At 38.0% G+C, this 14,931-nt stretch overlaps 1 protein-coding gene and 1 long non-coding RNA gene across 5 annotated transcripts in view; both read left to right on the top strand.

The window, feature by feature from the left end:
- The first annotated feature begins 8,067 nt into the window (after positions 1-8,067).
- LOC145492572 (uncharacterized) lies at positions 8,068-9,083 on the top strand. The gene is made up of 3 exons (XR_014050030.1): positions 8,068-8,241; positions 8,333-8,439; positions 9,001-9,083. It is a non-coding gene; the product is annotated as an uncharacterized LOC145492572 (long non-coding RNA).
- Positions 9,084-9,251: 168 nt separating this feature from the next.
- Positions 9,252-14,931, top strand: part of LOC145492243 (hemicentin-1-like) — a 49,603-nt gene continuing 43,923 nt past the window's right edge. For all 4 annotated transcript variants that reach the window (XM_081471610.1, XM_081471609.1, XM_081471607.1 and 1 more), the window contains exon 1: positions 9,252-9,333. The gene's annotated coding sequence lies outside the window, so the exon portion shown is untranslated. The remainder of the gene's footprint in view (positions 9,334-14,931) is intronic.

Raw genomic sequence — 14,931 nt, 5'->3', positions numbered from 1 at the left:
GGAAGTAAATGGAACGGACACGGTCATCGTCACCAGACGCAAATAAGTGCAATTACTTTCGAACATGTGAATACATGTATTCTTTTGGTTCTGGTTTTTGTCCTCGCTTTACAACAGTCTTCTGCCTCACATGTTTTTTTTTACTATTGGCTGTTAATGCTTTTTAATAGTCTAACATGTAACCAACTGTAGCGCTCATTAAATGCTGATAAATTCACATCGTTATTGTCATCGTTCATGTTTTCCCTCATCTTGATGTTGATTTCGTACGCAGTTTCTTAAAAACGAATTGCCTAGCCCACCAACAGGAGATGAAGGGGTGAGGGATTCTTTTTATCGTTGTTGGACTTGGCCACGCTGAGAACTCAAAGGCCTAGCGAAACTGACACGTTCTGGGAAAGCATTCCGTAGCCATCCCGCGGTTAGTGGAAAGCGCTGGTCCCGTTCTGGCCCTTTCTTTGTCACGCGGCGCCACACTCTCGGAAAAGAGAGTAATAGAGCGGAGCGATGCGTGACAGAGGGAAGGCCAAAGCTGGGCTGCGGAAAGAGCTAGCCTAACCCAGTGAGGTGGTGTTTCAAGCAGTTGTAGGGAACAATGTTGACTAATGGGTTTTACTAATGAACAATACTGAGATTCCTATGACAAAATTAACTTCCAATGCAATTGTGAAAGAGATCAAACGCGCTCTATTTTTAATCTCATCACTTCTGAAGTAATCGACAAAACCAAAAACCACATTGCTATGAGAACATTTTTTTTTTGCAAATGTAACGGAAAGAGAAAAGAGCACAAATTTTTAAGTTCTTAACCCTAAAGTAGCAAATACTTCTCCCACTTTAACATAGTTACGACATATTTTCACATTGGAAAGGAACATATGAAATGATGATCAGTCTTCATATATGTAAATATTTTTTTCACAATGTATACAACTGATTGTGTTGACTGATTAAGGTGGCTGGCAACAGTCTCCAGCACTTTTCCATCAGCTATACTTTGACCGAACAATACTACTTCTCTATCAAGTAATGCTACAATGTCGGTATCACATAAACACACAGCCATCAGCCAACCAATGATAATAGTAATCTTTATGGCATAATAAGTTACCATAGCAACCATAAAACCTGTTAGAAACGCCCTTACTTTTATCTGTGAGTGCTTGTTACTCAAAACCAGGCTCGAAATTTAAGGTGGCTATGAAACCTCTGCACAGAACGTTTTTTAGAAAATTCGATAAAGCAGGGGCCCGCACCTAGCTTGTTCTTGAGTTATAATCACTTAAAGCTAAAGGTGTATCTAACAAGCTGTATTGTAAATAGATTGGACATTTGTGTGATACCATAATTTTTTCTTAAAAGTATTACGTGATGGAAAAAGCTGAAACTATTGTCAGCCACCTTAGTGTAGGTGAACACTACATCTTTATCTCGCTACAGACTTGCCTGGCTAACATGTCTTAATTTGCGCTTCCGAACTTGGAGTTAATATGCCAACAAGTTCCATGTGACAAAGTGGTAAGCAGTTACAATGTCTAGTTAACTCAAATCTCCTGGTTAAGTTAAACGTTACCCTCCACAGGAAAACAGGGTAGAAGACGTTCGGTACGCTAGGTCTTGGATGCGTGCATAACATAAATTTTCAAGTTGTGCACCCAAGGCGCTAATTTTTATTTGGTAGCACAAAGGAAGGTGACTGCTGTTTCTTTTTTCGACATAAACATCGGAGGCACTATAAAACAAAAGATTTTATGAAAATGCCGAGATTTTCCCTTGACACCCCCATGAAAATCTTTGCATGGCCCATGAATTCTGGCTTTTGCTGAGGCCATGCTTTCATGGCTCATTTATTTCTAAAGGCTAGAGTTTTTATACACCATGAAAATGGCTGATTTAAGTGGTCATTCATTTCATGGGTCATAATTAAATTTCCTTTTAAGCGAATTTTTTCCACTCAGGCGAGTTCCCGAATCTAACATTTCACTTTGACCCTTAAAAATCCCTTCATCCTCCCCACTGCTCCAAACTTTGAAGCAAAAGAAAACAACTGCTCCATGAAACAGGCCCTTTTCGAATTGCCTTTTGCCCCTTGTTATAACGAGGTTTGCACGACAATGAGCGTGTGCGGGAAACTCGTTTCTATTGCTGGTTTTCAGTGTCACGCAATTCAAAACAGATCAAAATCAAAATCAAAACCGGCCAATAGATAAAGCCCAGAATCTGGGAAATGAAAGAAGGTATCTATGCAAAGGCTCTCGCCAAAATTCTGGTCACAAGAATTTTTCTTATGCGAGATATGCAGAGAAAATTTTTTCCCAAATTTATAGATATTTGTATGGAGACGCCATGCTGGTGCCCATCCGTATGGGCACCAACATGGCGGCCAGAAACCAACAGAAACATCTGTCACTGAGTTTTGCTACAAAACCGTTAATTTATCCCTCGAGGAACTCTAAAACATTAAAATAATACTTTTTTAAGACATGAACTGTTCAGATAGCCAAGTTCTCCGAAATAAGTCAGTTTTTTAACCATCATGACAGCTCTCTAGGCCGTCATGTAAATGCCGCGTCACGCAAAAGTTTGGAAATTCAAGCGTAGTGTATTACAAAACCACGAAACCATTCGAAGCGAAAATTTGTATGAATATTAGTTTTCAGCTGCTCTTATACATCATCAAAGTAAAATCTCAGGAAGATCAATAGTTTTGTAGTTCGAATTTAAGTGACGTCATGTGAAAACCAGCTATTAATTTTGAGTTAATGCATCAGGGTATTCGTTAATGTTGACTATGGCAAGTTGCAAGGAAACCATTTATCTCAAAGAACACTTTTCAAACTAAGTGGCATCTTCAAATGACGCAGTTTTTGTTACACTATGATACTGCCATAATGATAATCATGGTATTTTTCGTCTAATAATACACTTGAAAAAATTACCCAGTTCTGATTGGCTTAAAAGGGGAGCAGTTTACATGTAACGCCAAAGCAAATTTGAAACAGTCCACAAATTACAATGTAGATATCCAAAGTTACTACGAAGACACTCATGAATACCGATGGTAATAATCTGAGGTATTTCGAAGTTAACCCGAAGATATCCGAAGATAGCCGAAGGTAATCTGGACGTTTCCGAACACTTCCAATGATAAACGAATATCATCCAAACATTCTGGAAAACCTCCAACAATCACCTGAACCTTTCTGAAGATTTCCGTTGATTTCCAAAGATTTGCGACGGTTGCCAAAGATCACCCGAAGCACACCGAAGGCTTTCGAACATTTTCTTTAAGGTTTGCAGATATTTTCGGAAATGTTCGAAGGTGTTGGAATACCAAACACACCGCAGACTGTGTAAGGAAACAAAGTGTAGACGAACTTAAATAGCATGTTTTCAAGTGTAGTATTAAGAAGTAATCACACGACTATTCTCATGCAATTTGGAATAAATAAGCACTTGTAAATTTGTTAGCCTTTAAAAAATTTACTCGTTCATATTTATTCCAGATGGCACTCAAAATCATGTGATTACTTATAGAAATACATTAGATATAAATACTATTTTTATGAGGTACAAATAAATTATTATTGTTGTTGTTGTTATTGTTGTTACAATGCTCAGTAACAACACCATTCTGATTATTGTAGTGTCGTTTGGGGAAACCGTAATAAAACTCTTGCCACTTGAAACTTCAAAAACTACAAAATCGTGCTGCTGCTTCTTCTTATGATGCCAATGCAAACGACCCTCATTATAAGACTTGGCTGGAAATATTTCATCACAAATGAAGAATTGTTAACAATTATTGGACGAGGTTGAGCAAAATATCATGATTTGTCCGTGACGTGGCGAGCAAATCAGTTATATGCGAGACACCGACAAATCATGACATTTTGCTATTACTGAGTTCAATAATTGTTGTATCGTTTGTCCACCAAGTTTGTTTTCATATTTTTGAAAATTACTCTCTGACACCTCAGGAAGGTTGCACACAGGAGCATGGTTACAATCACGCATCAGCAGAATTTTATTAGTAGCAAAACACACTTAGACGGTACTACGCATCAGCAGACCATTTTTTAATTTGTAGGCAGTTATACGTCACGTGGTGAGCTCTCAGCCAATGAAAAGGAAGAAAAAAACTGTATGGAATGATAATATCAAGTAATAAAACATTTTGGTAAACCTACTTGCGTATGTTTACACCCAGTTGTCGTGGCAACGTCATGAATCGAGAACAATCCGTTTTAACATTTTAAAAGAATGTATCCGCGTACAGGTTAAATGAACAGCTACTACAGCATATCAAACCCCGGGGGGAACTGTGTGAAAAGGGTAGGAATGCTCGTCTTCTCGCTTAGGGGTATACATCAAGGATTCTGGTCTCACTTAGGATTATGATGATCAAACGCCATCTCTTTAGGTGTACTCGAAGAAATAATAAAAGAAGCACTCTTATTTCCGTTTTTAGGCTCATTTTCAAATTTTCCGACGAGAATCCCCGACCTTTTCCAAGCTTTTTTTGGGGGAATCCTCCCGTTGGGATTTCAATTGAAAATATTACATCACTCTCGAGGCCCGTACTTCCGAACCTAATTTTGTCCAATTCGATCTGTGTGCACGTGCTATAAATCGAAGTTAAGGGGAAAACGAGGATCCGCAACTTACAGCGCGGACCGAGAAGATAAGGTTAGTAAGATAAGCTAAGACATTTTTATATATATCCCTACGTGTGTTGACAGGTTCGGGATCAACTTCAGATTCTAGCGGGACGTATAGAAGCAAACAGACGCTAAATTGGCCAATCATAGCGCGCGTAGTGACTAAGGCATATATTTTATAATTAACACAGTTTTAATACCCGTTTTACTGTTCGATCCACTTTCTATCGCACTAATTATGGTAAATTTAACATTGGAATTTCAGGCCCTATACTCTGGAACTAAATTGACGACTCGATTAAGAGCTTCTGCCTGAGAGACCGGGGCAGACTTGGAAATGAAGGTCGGCCGATTTCGCTTAAAATTGGTACACAAAGTCATTATGTGGACTTATGTAATGTGCCAAAGTTTCAGGTTCAATGACCATTTTTTAGCCGAGTTCTGGATATCAGCCCCTCAGGGGTCCCCAGAGGCTGATTTTTAGTGTAATTTTGGCCACTTTTCATTCTCTCTTTTAGCAACGTACAATTAATTTCAGACAAAACCAAAACCATATTTGTAACGCCCTATCCTTAGGCTTCTATGGGTAAAAACATTAGCTCATGGGAAGTTTTCATTAGCCTGTGGCTGTGATCACAACTTAGTCCTATTTGAAGCGTATGGGGCGCAACCGGAAATGGCCTGTTTTCCAGACCGCATATTTTCCATGCCCATGTTTTATATCGTGAAGTCTTAGTATCCCAGCAAAGTTCAGCCCTTAGTTTAGTAATACAAAGAAAAAAATACTGAGGTTGAGGCTTTTTTACTACGAAACATTTTTAGAGAAGTTACCTACTACGCACTTCCTGTCAATCTTTTAATTACTTTTTAGGAGAGATTTTTAGATACCAGCTGCACAATTAACAAACAATCAATGATCCCAAAGTAAATTATTTAAAGGAAATATATATTTTCAAACCATAAACTAGAAACTTTCCTACTGACAGGGATTTGAAACTAAATTTTATGTAGCATTCGTACCCTGTACCCAGGGGACTGGAAGGTGAGGGGAAACTTTATACGTTGATAACAAGAAAAGTAATCAAAATACAATGAAATAAGTTGTTTACTGAGTGTATAAGTTAGGTGGGAAAAGCTGAGAAAAAAAGCCTTATTTATGGGACTCTGCCTTGTTTCCATGACAACCTTGCTTTGTCAGGCATAATTATCGATTTCGAAAAACATTTAAGCAGGAAAATTAACGTAAGTAAAGTTGCATGACGTTTCGACGACTTCATGTCATTATTGTCGAATGAATAAATTAAAAATAACCAGAAGGCATATTTATAGTACTTAGGATGTGAGAAAACGCAAACGTTACATGAACACATTCATATTAAAAGTTTCGCGCAAATGGAATCCGCTTTTTCATTCATTCGACAATGATGTCATGAAGTCGTCGAAACGTCATGTAACTTTATTTACGTTAATTTTCCTGCTTAAATGTTTTTCGAAATCGTTTTTGTATAAGAAGCTGATTGGTTTACTAGTAAAATCTTGTTTCTATCTAACAATCAGGTTATGAACTCGAGATTTCTATCACCTCATAGAAATCGAGAGTGAATAATCTAATTGTTTTAGTAGATTTCTAACTAAATTTCCTTTAATTTAAATAGCGATTTCGAAACATTTTTCAACGAAGTATTAAGAAGGAATCCACTAGCTAGAAGTTCGAGTAACAAGTGGTCAAAACTTTCGTACCGAAATGATGTACATCATATTGCAAACTTCTATGAGACTGTTTTAAATATCTGCACAAAAGAAATCATTGATAATAACACCAATTGTCGCAAACAAATTTTGAAGTTCGTATGAAATACTTGAAAGTCCTTATTATTATTATCATTATCATTATCATTATTATTTTCATTATCATTTTCATTATCATTATCATTATCATTATCATTGTTATTATTACTATGCTGTATGATAGAACCTTTATCTGAACAAGCTCTTTAAGTCAAGATGGCTGGATATTTGCCTAGATCTTCTTTTACGTGGACCTAGACTACGTCCATGTAAATAAACAGACAAAAAAGAACCTGGCCAACATCCAGCCAACTCACTGAGTAACCGAACGCCTTGAAGAGGTTATAATTTCACCCTTCTCCCCCCCCCCCTCCCCCACACCCTACGCCGCTGTTGCTGCATGTGGCGCGAGGCCCGACATATGATTTGATTGATTAAATTCTTGGAAATTCAACGCTAGCTTCCTTATCCTTCTCAGAAAACTGGTAACTGTTCAACCATCACGATACATCCGTTCTAAATCCCCTCGTTAAAATCTTGTTAAGGTGGGTGCTATAATCGAACGGTTTCAGTTAGAAATCAACTAGCGTTACTAGCGGACCTAGCGAATAAGCGGCGCGGAAACCGGCACGGATGAATGAATAGACCCGCTGAGCTCTCGATGACAAGGCATTGGAGAGAGAAGAATACAAAAGCAAAAACCGACACAACGTAGAACGATTTTTTTGAAGGTGTACTATATTTCGGCTGGCCAAACCAGCCTTCTTCAGGTACAATGGAAGATTTTACATTTGTGCGTGTTTTTATGTAGCCGAGATTTACGTAATACCGGAAATACGCAAAAGTAATAGATAGTGTAAATTGAAGATAAGCATACGGTAAAATAAAATAACATGATAAAAGAACATAATAAAAGAAAACAAATGGAAACAATTAATATGTTTCTTCGCGGATGTTCAGACCATTAGGATCAATTGTTCTGCCTTTTTGAATTAAAAAAGCTTCCCTGGCCTTACGGATAGAGTCTCGGTTAGAAACGATTTTTTCGATGGGGATTAATTGCATGTCGTTAGCAGTGTGGTTAGGAGAGGACAGGAAATGTTCGGCGGCGGTAGTAGGTTTAGATTTATTGTTAGGGTTATCTGTGGTACGGCGGTGTTCATTAAATCGGTCTTTTAATTAATCGTCGTTTCGTCTCTCCTATGTATTGTAAATTACAGCGGTTACATTGAATCATGTAGATGAGGTTTTTAGTGTCACAGGTCAGGTTGGATTTTATGGCGCGCGTTTCCCCGGTAGAAAAGAAGGTATATGTAGTAAGTCCGTGAGAAATGTAGGGACAAGTAGCACAGTTTTTGCCACAACGGAAAGAACCAGAACGTAGTTGGTGATTAGAAGAATTAGAAGAGAGTTTAGCTGTAACTAGTAAGTCACGAAGGTTAGGAGAGCGTCTGAAGGCTACAACAGGCAAATGCTGAAAAACGTTTTTGCAGCGGTTAGAAGAGAGCAACAAATTGTAATGTTTTTTCATGATGTTAGAGATGTGAGGGAGTGATGGATTGAAGGTAGTTGTAAATGGTATACGTTTAGGTTTGTTGACGTCTTTGGTTTGTAACGAGAGTCTGCGGGGGAAAGTCGGCGGCTCGTCGTACTTGTTTGGTGACGAAATTACGGTTGTAACCTCGTTTTAGGAGGTAAGTAGAGAGAGCCTGGGAACCTGACGTGGCTCTCAGGAGACTAAGTACTAGAAAAGTAGCGCGAAGACCGTGAGAAAGAAAACTCGAGAGAAAAGGTAAAGAACAGAAGCGTTTCTAAAATATTAGAAAAACGTCGTAATTTTTAATAGCTTTTCTTAATTCAATGTCCCTTCTTTTGTCTCAAAGCTTAAGGTTACCGAAAAAAGACATGGCAAGATGAATTAGCATTTCCCAGCGGATTGTTTTGGCGGCGTTCCTCGCTGGATGGAGCTTGTTGGAAACACTGATTGCAGGTGATTGTTGAAGACAATGAAAGAAGTGTCGGCCATCTGTGAATGTTACTTTTGTGGTTTCTTGTCACCATTAATTTTAATGTGTGTAATATTCACCATCGCATTTAAGGCATGTGAGTTTTTGGGCGTTTGATAGTTTGTGCTTCTAAAATTTGGAGTAGACCTGTCGATTACTGTAAGCTAATGTGCAGCTCAGTTGAGCTTTAAAAGTTTGCTTCTGATGAACCATCGCAATATTTGAGCAGAAAAAGATGGTGTCTTTGTTGAATTTGGCTAATTGGTCGTTTTTTGTTGTGGTTGTTTCGCTTAGCAATGCTCCGCTTATCGGTAGGTTTATTTAGTTTAATTTTCGCCACAAGACTTCATTCTCGAGCGTATCTCTCATCATGGATGCCATTCCTGTAAAATCTACCCGGTCTTTGTGTATAAACGAAAACGACATGATGCTTTCATCCTTTATTTATCAATTTAACCATTTGCTGTTTGATACAGAGTAAATAGCCATCCTTAATTTACGTTTCGTGTTCATTGATGCCCCCTGGTTCTTGTGTTTGCTTGCAGAAGCGTCGATTAATATTTCGTTGGAACTGGACAACCCTCTCAAGATTCTTGTAAACACTTCAGTAGTGTACCTACGCTGGAACTATACCATTGCTGGCGATGAGGAATTTAAGGAGGTTGATTTCCATTTTGGTGCAGACAACGTGTACATTGGGTATATTGATACCCTTGGCCTTAAAGTTTCTCCGAAGTTCAAAGATCGTTTTAACTTGGAACGCCCAGGCACACTGATCATCCACAATGTTACTGCTTCAGATACAGGGATATATAAAATTGCTGTCAAGACCAGGGGAGCAGTAAAAGTGGAAAGCACCGTCTATCTTGATGTCCTTGGTAAACTATAATATTATTTACAATCATATAATTATTATTAAACCAAGAATCACACATATGTTCAGATAATTCTCATACTCTGATTGGCTATCAGTTCAAAGTACATGTATGGTTGCAGTGATGTCACAAGTGCTTTTGAAACATTTTTAATGCATTCATCATGGTTGGCATACACCAAGGAAAACAAAAGCAATTAAATTTTTAGTATCATGTGTACTTAAGGTTACAGTATACCTTCGGGTCGGCAATTTTCTTCAAATTTGGATTTTTGGGTCAAAATAGTGGTCGAAGAATAATCTCTAATTTCTGAAAAAAGTGTTGAAAAAGGCTAAATATTGGCAGAGAAATGGCGGTTTTACGTTTTCACCGGAAGTAAAAGCTTACCTCTTGATTGACAGCCCTATGGCGCGTATGCAATCAACCGAGATGATTTTGCGGGAATTACCTATATGGATGTCACGAATTGACTACTCAGTTGATCAGCATTGTTGTTCTGACTACCCAGCATTTTTGGTATTAGGCGTGTCTCTATTAAGTTATAAGTAAACATAGACCACGTTTAAACCATGGATCAGTTCGAAAAAGCGAAAACAGCGAAGAACGAATGAAAATACATCAATGAGTGAAGAAGTTCGCCACGTGGATGAAGCTATAGCTATCGTATAAGGTGGGCAAATATTCGTGGTAAGAGAAAAGAAAGGTTCTGTAAAAATTTCGGAACTTGACAGCAATAACAGGGATGCTGACAGAGACTCTTCTGATGAGTCCGATATTGACGAATCGTCGGACTAGTTGAGACCATTTGAAATATTATCCATGCACAGTTGCCCACACACAGTTGCTCTCCATGCTTTCTTTTGTTTGTTTCCTTCGCTCAGCCACTCTAGCGTTCGTATCCTTTTTAGTCTTCCCCATTTTGCCAGACCAGCTTCAAGAAAAACCGAGCTACAGAAAAATTATCTCTCTGCCTTCGGTTCCTTGAGTGCATTGCGAAACACAAGAGTTTTTTAGAGATTCGCGCGTAAATTTCACCAGGAGGTTAACGGTAGTAAACTTTCCCTGCACTGATTGGCTTAGTTATCTGAGAACCCAGTTGAAGATGTTTGTGGGCAGAGTTTGTTTGCGAAGCAGAAAATTTTTCTTAGCGCTGTTTTGTCGAATAAATTTTTTCACTTGAAGCAGACACTTTAAAGAGTTATAACTCAAAGGGAATTTGTTCAATTGCTCTTAAATTTGGACAGTGGCTAGTTTAACATATAAACTACAAAAGTGTCTGGGAATTGTTAATTTCGAAATACTTTTTCTTCTTTCTTTGAAAATGTTCTGTAACTTTTTACTGCAATTGAATATGCCAAAACGCAGACACGTTTTTTTAAGCGCTTTGGGCTCTGAAACCGAGGAAAAAATTAAATTAGCGAAAAACGAAATTCGCTTTGACTTGTAGCTTTCGAAAGGTGATTCGGGCGCTCGCATTTAGTGGTCGTGAAAAATTTGACAATTCATTTTCTTTCAAAATTCTTGGTATAGTTTGATAGCCAGCTCCATAAGCTTTAATTTGATATAGGGGTTTAGTTATCTACAGTTTAAACTGCACACGCTACATTGCTTGCGCGTGAGACACCCCTGAAGGTATACTGTAACCTTAAGGTATCAGCAGTCGAATGTCGATCACTTCCCTCAATTGATACCCTCGATGGACATCTCGATCAGTACTTGATCAACATCCTGATCGATATTTGGTTGACACTTGGTCGGCATTTGATCAGCAGTTGGTCGATAGTCTGCAGAGTGTTGATCGACTCGTATGCATCGATCAAAAATTAGACGAGATGTCGATGGAGTGCCCATCAAGGGTATTGATTTGAGGGTATCAATCAACACTCAACTGCAGTTGCCTTTAGTACAGATGATCCAATTTTTCAATATCCAGCCACTGATTTGCATCCTATTGAATGACAGCGGCTCTTGTTGTTTACTGGGCACCTACAGTGTTGTGCAAAAGTAATGCAAATGAAATTCAACTAAATTTGCACATTTCAGGGCCATGATCCATTCTGTTGAAATTAAGGAATGAAACACTTTTCCAAACACCAAACTGAGAATGAGCAGTTCCACCTTTGCTACAAGTGACGCATGTCAAGATATTTTTTACCTCCGAATATATGAATAAGTTCCCTCATTTCTTTTTAAAAATTTTTGGTGTTTCAACGTTTTCTTTTCAGATTTGCATTTTGAGACTGCCAAATGACGGATCATGTCTACTGAAGGCATCCACAGTCGAGTGTTGGTTGATAGCCTTGATTGACCCTCAATCGACACTCGGTCAACACTCGATACTTCATTGACACCTCAGTTGACACTTGGTTGACACTCTATCGATATCTTGGTCGACAGTTGGTGGACACTTGGCTGACTATCAAAAAACTGTTGATCGAGTGTTGACCGATTATCGATGCATGCAGTGTCCACCAGTGTTGATCAGGATGTCGATCAAGGGTATCAGTCAAGGGTAATCGATTGACACTTGACCGCGGATGCATTTAGTACACATGATCCCAAATGACTGGTAAATTTCGCTTTCACCAATTTTCACTACTCCAAAATCTCACTTCCAGACATTAGATTTTGGCAAATTTTTGCAGGCATTCAAATTTTCAGTGAGATCTTATCAAGCAAAAGTCAGTAAAATTTGTTTGCCTTACTTTTACACTGTAGTTTTTAACAATAGCTTCAGAGCTCCATGGTGGTTGGAGGTTGCTGGACATTTGACTGTTCCTTTAAGTTGAACTATGTGCAGATGGGAAAACATGTATCTCAATGAACCATCCTTTAACATCTACATGTACATGTATGAAAGTAGACTTGCCCACAACTCAACTTCTACTTCCAAGAGTGACGAAGTCACAATAAACGAGCAACGAAGTAGCAATGAGTGAGCGATGAAGTCACAAGAAGTCTACTTGTTCCCCTTGCTTGGATTCGAATTTAATTTGCATAATTTTCTGCACGAAAATATGGATGTGACATAATGATTCACAGCCTGCCTGCTGATGGACGCCCTAACTCTTCGGCATTTTTTTTGAAATATTTCAGAGTGAGCGGATGCACAAAAATAAACCATATGTACAGAAACCACAGACAAAAGATCAGGTTTCAAGACGTTGTTTACTAAAGTTGAATTAATGAAGGGCCAAAAATACTACGAAATATCAACAAAAAGAACTCAACTTGATGTGTAAAACTGATACGAAAACAGAAAATTCTATTTTTTCTTTGCTGCATGACAAAAGCCGAGAAAATTGAACTCACAAAAATGAGTTAATATATCAACTTGGGAGGACAAAACAAATCCAAATACAAGAGAATTTCAGTCTATTATTTTACTATACAGGGCTTGAAATTGCGACAAATACAGTTGCATTTGCTACTTAACTAAAGTTACTTATTTGCAACTAGAATAACGAGAGTAGCCGCAGATTTGCGCCTAGGTTTTGCCTTTACTGACACAAATTAAAAGGGCTAGCAGTAATCTCAAAGGAAAAAGAACATTACTTGTGGATGAAAGACACAATTTATTTGAATAGATATAATAAGACAAACCCACAATTCTTTGATCGCTACTGGATTGCCATGTTTGATTATTCTAAGGCACACTAAAGTAAACAACTCTTTCTCTCTCAAAAACTTCAAAATGGCTACCCCTGTTCAAAATTTCCTATAGTGCATTGCAAACCCTTTAGGATTGAGTATGTCATGTATTTGTATGGATTGTGTCTCTTCTAGTTGATTTTGCGACTAAAAATTTACATTTAGCAACTATTTTTTACCACTTAGTCGCCAAATGGTGACTTAAGGATTTTGTTAATTTGGAGCCCTGCTATAACAGATAACATTTGAGAAAACACCGGAAAATAAAAGCAAAAAGACACATCTAACAATCTGAATTTAAAAACAAGAAATCAGATCATTTCTTTACTGTGTAACAAACAATACAGCACAGCAAAGTAAAGATCAAAGTTGTAAATAAAAAAAGACAACAAAAAGAAGCTGATTTTTTTGAGATAAATCGCATTTCAACTGTGTTAAATTAGTGCCCACTTAGTTCTTTTCTCTGCAGTTCTGTAGTAGCTGAATAAGACTAAAAAAATAATAAATTTGAACGAAGCAAATAAACTAAACAAACAAACTGCGGAGGTTGGCATAAATTAAGTCTTGAATATACAGAAATCCATTTTGCAAAAATACTGTTCACTTTAAAACCTAAAATTCCCAAATAAAGGCAATCAAATGAAAGAAACGTGACAGCAAGTTCTCAATAACAACACATTTTCATGCAAGATGAGGCAAAAAAAAACTATCTAAAAGCGAAAAAATGATCAACATTTCGCTAGCCTGCATGGCAGGCGTTAAAGCGGCAAGTTTCTTTCACAGGTCACGGGTCACAGGTCACCAAAAATATGCCAAAATGTCATAAAACAGATGTAAACAGTCAAGTGCGTCCCAAGTGTAACTATAACAGCTCTTTTCTGAAAAAAAAAAAAAAAAACGCATAGGGGAAATCAGCTGTAGCACTGAAATAAAAAATATTGATCCAAAGAAAGCTAAGACTTATTTCTGTTGAAAACATAAATTCTTTGTAGCCTTTCAATATAATATGAAAATGAAAGAGGTTTACACTGATCCGTGAATTATGCATTTACTTACGCGTGATTTGTGAACCAACAACTTTTGCGGGAATAATTGTTCACTTTTTTTGGAGATTTTAGCGTCATTAAAGCTCGTAAACTACACCAAACTAGATGTAAAACCAGCCCATTTGACGCGCTTGCTGCTGAAGGACTGAGAACTAACCACAGCGACAGTGAACCAAGAGGGCCTAGAGTCTAGTCTGTCACGATGTGTCACACACGGCATTGCGAGGCATCAAAATGGAGGTTTCTGTATGTTTTGTGAAACGTGGTTAGAATTTGTATTTTTATGTGACACATGATTTAGCCTTTGCATTTTTACGTGAAAAGTGATTGCATGCTTTTTTCTGTGAACGTGAAGCTGTTTTTCGAATTTTTCGTGATGCATGAGAAGGCCAATTACTTATGCATGAAATTGTTTTCAGAAGAGGTATAGGGGACCCTCTTGTTTCTGTTTAGTACATACTCATTGTAAAGATTTCAAAATGGATAGAAATAAAGCAGTTCAATTTGCTATCATAATCTTGTTATGATTAAATATCTGTGACACTACCTGTCTGAAAGCTACATTTCAACCCATTTCGTACATATACCACCCCTAGAAATTTTTTCATTAAAATTATGCAGTAAAACATTTTTAGTTAGAGTTTGTTGCATGGAAACATCTTGGGAATCTCGGGTAATTTTTACATCGCGAGTTTTAATGAGTGCTTTTTTGACTGTGACCTGTGACCTGTGAAAGAAACCTGCCGGGTGTCGGCGGGGAGGGAAAGGGGAAAAAATGAGCGCGTGAAGCTTGTGAACGTGCGGGAAGAGGACCCTCCTCCTCCCCTCCTAAAACTCCCACGCTCCTTTTGACCCTTTCCCTTCCCTTCTACGCAGACGTGCTTTGCTGACAGCATGTTCAAAT

This window comes from Orbicella franksi, chromosome 7 (genome assembly GCF_964199315.1).
Source record: "Orbicella franksi chromosome 7, jaOrbFran1.1, whole genome shotgun sequence".
Lineage (NCBI taxonomy): Eukaryota > Metazoa > Cnidaria > Anthozoa > Scleractinia > Merulinidae > Orbicella > Orbicella franksi.
This window is presented reverse-complemented; position numbering and strand designations above follow the sequence as displayed.